Below are 8204 nucleotides of genomic sequence, written 5' to 3'. Positions count from 1 at the left end.
ACAGTAATGGGGATAAATTAGTGTTTTTTCATCACCTTACCTCTCCATGTACTACAAAAGCTACTGTACAATCACCAAGCAGGCTTCAAAGGCTCAAAAAAAAAAGTGCAAATGCCTTAAAACTGAATGTGCACCCAGTTCAAAAACCACTGGAATGTATAAGGGTCTCTCCATTGATTTCAAGGGGCATAAATTAAACTCTAATCATTCCTAGCTGATGACATTGGTGGAGGGTCGGGGCAAAATTGGTTTGCTCTTTTACAGGTTACAAAATCCAACAGCACTAGACTAATCAACTCAAGAGGCTTTAGTCATGTGGCACAATCCTGTTCTGCTTTAGGTCTACATCTGTTTTTATTATTAAACAAGAAAATTACAGAAAGGTTTTTGTTCCCGCTGTAATTATCTGTTCAAAAGAATTTGCAGTCGAAATGATTTCGGATTTCTAAACTGCAAGTCCCAGACGGTCATGGTTTAAGATAGTAACATCACATCATTACAACAGATCAATATATGATTAAAAATGCTAATTCAATTCCAAATCTATTGTCTCCATTGCCTTCATGTTGGAGAGCTTGTACTATATGAAGGCAAAACTTTGCCTTAGGGCAAGTTCGGAGTCTGATGTGCAGAATGACGTGTAGATTATAAAGAGGGTAATTATGAGACCATTTAATGGAGCTAGGAAACCAGAGCTGCCTTGCCTTGGATCATGGATTTTATAACCCGTGGTCTTATGATAAAGGGCTTTTACTATGGTTGCCCATTTTGTTGTTGAATAAATCCAATTATACTTTAAAAGCATGCAAGAGATAATCTGTCAAAACAATTTGTTAGACTGCATTGGAAAAAGAGTTGCATGCTGGGACAGACTTTCCTGCTCGTATCTCCCTGTTTTGGTAGCACAGGCAAGCCATTGCCTCTCTGAGGTCGCTTCCATATCAACCCATGTTTTGAAAGGGTCTTGATAGAATTTCTTATAAATCCAGACAATAAATTGACTAAAATAATGTATTATAATAAATTAAGTTAATTTAATATTGTTCCATATCACCTGCTTTACTGCAAATTGATTCTACCAATAGATACAAGTGACATTTAAGTTATGGAACTTGGCATGAGATAAGAGGATCTCACTTAAGAAGGAAAAATATATTTCTGAGATTAGGTCTAATTTGATCTCCAGATATAATTTTAAATGAGAGGTATTAGTATGAATCATGCGCATGTAGTCAAGAATTAATGGGTCTGAATTTATTTAGCCCATTTTTCCATTACACAGAAGATATCTGCTTTAGCCGGATAGGAAACAAATGCCCGAGTTCTATTAATTAAAATAGGAGAAACTTGTAATAATGCATCGTGCCCGTTACACCAAAGCATCGGCGTGATGTGCTGTGCTAGAGTTCTGCAGATGCCGTGCATCCCTAGCACTGCTCTCAGATCTCATTGTGTCAAGTTTTAAAGAAAAAAAAAATCATGCCTGAAGAGCCCTTTCACTGATTTTTTTTCCAGCTTTCCAATGAGAAAAGAAGAAAGGGTGGGAATGGGAAGCCTGTTTGGCTGAAAGAAAAGCTGACCAAAACACTGAGCCCAAACTAATTGGGAACAAACTTTTCTTTTCAAATTCAAAAGCCTTTCAAATTAAAAAGAAATGACTTCTTTTGCTGCAATGCCTGGAAGCCCTAAGGGGGGAGCAGACCCCATGGTCTGACCTAAAGAAGGACAATCCCAATCCTCAACCACTTGCGCTCAGACCATCCTCTGAGGCATACCAGCTGAGTAAGGGCAAAGTACACGTCCAGTAAGAACAAATAAAATACATAGCATTTGAAGTCCTGCTACTGCCTAGCTATCATCGAGAGATTTGTGGGACTTAGAGCAGAGATAAGTTTTAAGAAGGGATTTTGAAGGTGTGCATGTATCATTTGTCATTTTCCAATGTAGAGGCACTGCACTGAACCAGGAGCAGAATTGCTCTTTTGGTATCTCTGGCACCACTGGAAACAGGATTTATGGGGAATTTCCCACAGAGGTCCAGCTTCATTAGATTTCTAGCCTAAGCTGTGTTAAAATTCATGAGACGGAGATAGTGATTCAGTCAGGAACACAACTGCAGGCCTACCTTTCAGGGCATAAGGAGGCATACATTGACTTTGATGAACCTGTTCAAAGTAGGCACAGGCAGAAGGGTTTGTGGATCAAGGTCTTGCATAAAACCAATAAGCCTTTGAATTGGCATTTACTCATCTAGAAAAGTCCATCTGTGAAAGTTCAAGTAGTTTGTTTAAACCCAGAACTGTTTTCCTTCATCAGAAAATCGGACAGGGATTTGATTGCCTCTGTAGCTGTGCAATAAGGGGATGTGTCATTTTGTAACATAGGAAGGAAAAGTCTGTGCAAGGATTGACATGAGTCACATGACACGGTTACCTACAATAGTGGGGGCTGGATTTGGTGCCCCAGGTAGCTCATTCCAGTTGTACACTCCAAACAAAACAGCAAATGCAGCACTTGCATTAAAAAGATAATTATTTTTCATAAACATCCTTGAGGATACATTGAACATCCTATCACTGTCGTATTTTATAGCACTTGTATTGGAAGACAATTAGAAGGCACGTATTGTTGGCACTGGATTTATAACCGAGATGTCCTGTTCCGGGGGGCGGGGTGGACAGACCCACTCTCAGACAGACCATGATCTTTCCATTCCATAATAGGCAAATGTTATTGATACACAGTGAAGCAGATAAGAATAATGCAAACGATTCTATGTCTACCAGTCTGAGAGCTGTCATCAGAGGGAAGGTATGTCTGGCCAGTATGTAAGCTTCACTCTGATCTTCTCTCTTAAAATGTGAGAAGTCAGCAACCTGGAAGTCAGAGGCCAAGGCCCACCCTCTCCTAGTGGGGTGGGCGAGATGGGCTGGTGGTATTCCCTCTAGACATGGTGGCCTTGGCTTCGCCTCTTGGGGACACTTTACTGCTCTGAAATCCTTCCTTTGGTGTCCTTTTCCCTATGTGATGACTCTCTATCTCTGGTCATTGCTGTTTGGTCTCTCTGTGGTTGCCATATTGTCCATGTTCTGTCCTGCCAGCATAGTCCTTTGTTTCACAACCTATCACATGCACACATTCTAAGTTGGTTCTTTCCAGGTTTTCTTCTAATTTTGTCCCCCAAAACTGGAAATCCCAAGGGCTCTGTAGTTGGGCACCATGACCTGGTGCTTCTTTATCTCAAGCTATCAAACAGCGTGGTACATGTCTTTAATGTCCCAACCTGTGTGTCTGCCTCCCTGTCAGACACAGTGGGCCTTGAGGAAACTTTCACAAACAGGCTTTTTAGCCCTGGCCATGCCCTGGACCATTGTTCTATGCATATCTACTTTACCTACAAGCAAATTCCCAAAAGCAAACCTCTAAATGCAATTTTCTAGCCATCACTCACACCCCACAGAATCGGCTCTGAGATCAGGCTGATGTGTTCATTTCTGGGGCCATGTTGTATTCAGAAAGGTGTCTGAAGCCTCCAGTAGTCACCTGGGTTGTCATGACCAACTGCTGGGATGTTCTGTGCCTTCCTTGACTTTTCAGTGATCCTCTAGGTTGTTTCTGGAAATAAATTGTGTGTATAAATTTGCAAAACTGGGGCCCTTAACAGATGGGTTAGGGCCACATTTCCTGATTCACAGGCCTACCTTGCCTAAATCTGCTGGCTTACAAGTATTCTGCAAGTCCTACTGAGCCTCCAGGTGGAAAGAGGTTTATATACTACCACATGCTTCCTTTCAGCCAGTTGTGAATTCATCCATGGTGAGCTGTGTTTAGCAAGCATTTCTTCTCCACAGAGCAAAGTTCCTGTGGGTCCTGAGATCTCTTCTCCATTTTTATCATAATCTAGGTGTCAATCCTTTTTTATTCCTGGTTTGGGGAGTCTGAGGTCCCTCAAGAGGAGATCTTTAATTAAAGCAGATGATATTCACACCAGGGATAAACTGGCACTTTCATAGCATGTAGAATAGCTTCTACCTAGCAAATGTGACAAAAAACCATCTAGGTGAGGATAAAGCATTGCTATATTTACATTTAACTAAATTCAGTCCTTGCTGTAGGGGTGTAGACATTCATGTTTGGTGACTAGGTACTGTAGAGAAAGTACAAATGGACCACAGTAAATGTACTAAATGCTCATCTGATAAACAAGAGGAAACAACTCCAACTTTTATAAAAGATGGGTATTTACATTCACTGATTTCTTGGTGAAATTAGTCATGGAGACAGTACAGCTACATTATCAAAAGCTTGTTTTCCCTTGCATCCTTCCAGCCAACTGTGTATGTGCTGCTGTAGGGTTTGGTCGCATAGAAAGAAGACCGCCTTCTTAACAGCAAAAGCTTAAGCATTCATTAATGCACAAGTAGCGTATTGCAATCAAATTGCCGAAGGAGATGGTGTGTCTCCTCAGAGGCCTACATACAACTGCTGGCCTGCAGGCTGTTTATGAGCTTGACATCTGCATGAGGATCCATTGTTCTGACTCCAGAGTACCAACGTCCTTCTGAATTTTCCAAGTGGTTCGCTAAACTCTTGAGCTCAATTGCTGGTATCTCGTAACCATTAAAAAAAAATCAGTTTTGCCCTGGCTCCATAAACAGTTAAACGAACACTAGGCAAGGCTCAAGAGGAGAATAACTAAGAAGGAAAATGAATCATGTATCAGTAAGTAGGAGCAAGTATTTATTCAGGTTGGGCTTGCTTGCCAAGCCTGATGTTAGGGCACCCCTAAGCAGGATCCTTCAGGGGGCTGGGATAAAGATATAAGGTCTGGAGCTTCTAGCCACCATGAAGACCCAGGCTATAGCAGTATGTCATTGTAGTGAACATTAGGGTGAATATGTGGAGTGAAACATTCAATCAGGAGTCTGATGCTCATCAATGCACAAAACAGAATACAGGTAATACTCATTCCTCCCTCGTGCTGTGTCCTGGGGATCTTACAAGGCAAGAACTTTTATTATAAAAATAATTAGGAAAACTAACTCAACCACACTAACAACAAACCTCGCTGCGAAGAGGGTGCAACCTCAGCCCTGTGGGATGGAAACATTTGCTCTCCGGGACGGAGCTGCGTGTCGAACTCTGGATTTCAGAGAATCCTGCACTTAAAAGGAAGTGCTAGGAAGGGAAGGACGTTAATTATTCATCACGAAGGGACTCTTTTAAATAGTGAGAAACAAGAGACAAGAGCTGTGTCTCAGGGTTTGTAACATTTATTTTTGAGATGACAGCACACAAGGCACCTGGAGAGAACAGCTTTTTTATTGCCAAAGTCCCCTGAAAAGCCAGGATTGCAGTTTTTTAGGAACTCCCTAGCTCTGGGTGATTGTCAAAGCCCGTTTATTTTTAGCTGCCGGCATTATACATGTCAGGAATAAAAGACTACACAAACACCCTCTGAGGCTTAAAAGGCTTGGAACTATTGGGAACCCTTTTAAATGTATAATACTGCTTGCCTTTGACATCAGCAATGCCTTGGTTATTATGAAGCAGGTAAAAATTCTCTAGGAAAATAATCATTGATTTCTGGGGAGAGGTTGACGCTTTCATCCTGGCTGATTTTTAAGTAAATACACACAGGCATTCATTGCAGAGTTGCTTCAAATAACAACCAAACATACATACACAGATTAAATGTAAGGTGGTCCATACAGCCCTAGGCATAGTGACTGTCTTATCTTTTACTTGGGAATGTTATAGGGCAGGCGTTGTTATTAATGACATACCTCTCCTATTTTGCAAGCACTTTGAATCTGTAGATCTTAAAAGTGCGGCATAAAGAAAAGCAAGTATCGGTACCCACACAAACACCCCACTACTTTCCAGAAATATAAAGGCTGCAATATCCAGCTCCCAAAAGTTAAGCAATGGCAAAGCTAAGATTAATTGTGCAAGTTTAATTAACTCACTTGCACATAAACAGTCAGAACACAGTCTTTAATTACATCATCACATCGCATTTTCGTTATACAGGATCCGTGCCTCATTTTGTGCCTTGAATGGACTGGGCTGACTTCATGAACAGCTATTCAATATTTGGTTTGCTCCATATTGTTCCATTGGTCAGCCCCCAGCCTTATTTACCACACAGGATTCAAACAACAGAATTAATTAATTTTCTCACTAGCTTTTCTCTGGTGCTAATCACTACAGCAGCCAAGTGCCAGACAGATATTAATTAATTTATTTTACCTTTACTCTTGCAAAACAATGGGTTATTATAAAGCACATCTTGGAGAGGGGGGCTAAGAGACACAGGGAAGCGGGGGGGTTCAAGGTCAAAGGATGCATTAATTTAGAATACCCCATTTGGGACCTGGTTTTTCAGGGGGCTTAGCACAGTGTGGGACTTCCTATCCCAAGAGACTTCAGCTGCAGCTGTGAGTACTCAGCACTTCTGCACAACTAGGAGGTGAGGAGCACACAATTAATGACTGCCTGTGAAAAATCCACCTTAAGGGCTGAATCCAATAATGGGTCCTGGACAATGCCTCTGCTCTTAAACCCTGGTCCCTGGAGCGGAAGGCCTTCGATACGGTATCCCACCCCATACTGGTGAACAAGTTAAGAGGCTGTGACGTGGATGACTACACAGTCCGGTGGGTGGCGAATTGGCTGGAGGGTCGCACCCAGAGAGTCGTGGTGGAGGGGTCGGTTTCGACCTGGAAGGGTGTGGGCAGTGGGGTCCCGCAGGGCTCGGTCCTTGGACCGATACTCTTTAATGTCTTCATCAGTGACTTGGACGAGGGAGTGAAATGTACTCTGTCCAAGTTTGCGGATGACACAAAGCTATGGGGAGAAGTGGACACGCCGGAGGGCAGGGAGCAGCTGCAAGCAGACCTGGACAGGTTGGACAAGTGGGCAGAAAACAACAGAATGCAGTTCAACAAGGAGAAATGCAAAGTGCTGCACCTAGGGAGGAAAAATGTCCAGCACACCTACAGCCTAGGGAATGACCTGCTGGGTGGCACGGAAGTGGAAAGGGATCTGGGAGTCCTAGTGGACTCCAAGATGAACATGAGTCGGCAGTGTGACGAAGCCATCAAAAAACTAATGGCACTTTATCGTGCATCAGCAGATGCATGACGAATAGGTCCAAGGAGGTGATACTTCCCCTCTATCGGGCGCTGGTCAGACCGCAGTTGGAGTACTGTGTGCAATTCTGGGCACCGCACTTCAAGAGGGATGCGGATAACCTAGAGAGGGTCCAGAGAAGGGCCACTCGTATGGTCAAGGGCTTGCAGGCCAAGCCCTATGAGGAGAGACTGGGGCACCTGGACCTCTTCAGCCTCCGCAAGAGAAGGTTGAGAGGCAACCTTGTGGCTGCCTATAAGTTCATCACGGGGGCACAGAAGGGAATTGGTGAGGTTTTATTCACCAAGGCACCCCTGGGGGTTACAAGAAATAATGGCCACAAGCTAGCAGAGAGCAGATTTAGATTGGACATTAGGAAGAACTTCTTCACAGTTCGAGTGGCCAAGGTCTGGAACGGGCTCCCAAGGGAGGTGGTGCTCTCCCCTACCCTGGGGTCATCTGAACCCAGCACCCTTTCCTGCCTATGCAGGGGGTCGGACTCGATGATCTATTGAGGTCCCTTCTGACCCTAACTTCTATGAATCTATGAACCCAGAATTCAGACGTAAGTGCTGAAGTCCCTGATAACACTTATGAGAGTGAGGAGCCTCTAGACAGGACTCACAAAAGCCACTATTTTGAGCACACAGCTGCATAGAGGTAGCCAGTAGCAAGACTGAGGCCAGGAGACTCTCTAGGTGGGATTCATACCAATAAGAGGAGGTGCTTTTGGCTACCTGGGCCTCATGGCCTGGGACTTTATGGAGACAGCTGGTGAAAGAAAGGGCATAGATGCCTAGGCAGTGGTGTCCCCTCTCAAGAATAGCCACAGGAAGAGGTGATGAGACCTCCCTTGTGTATACATACATTTGGTGGTTAGAACACAAGGATTCAGTTCTGCCCCTTTCCCTGAAGGGCTTCAAATCTCCAACTCCCATAAAAAGGACCTATTTGCAAGAAAAAAGGCCGTGCTTCATAAAGGTGCTCTCTGTCTGTTTGGATGAAGCCAGATGACTGTGCAGGAAATAATTCAGACTGCTTTTGCATTTTCCAGCAGTGGAGCAAAGGCA

The sequence above is a fragment of the Alligator sinensis genome, unplaced genomic scaffold (genome assembly GCF_000455745.1).
Source record: "Alligator sinensis unplaced genomic scaffold, ASM45574v1 scaffold564_1, whole genome shotgun sequence".
In the NCBI taxonomy this organism is placed as follows: domain Eukaryota; kingdom Metazoa; phylum Chordata; order Crocodylia; family Alligatoridae; genus Alligator; species Alligator sinensis.
The sequence above is the reverse complement of the archived record's forward strand: the minus strand, read 5'-3'. Positions refer to the sequence as shown.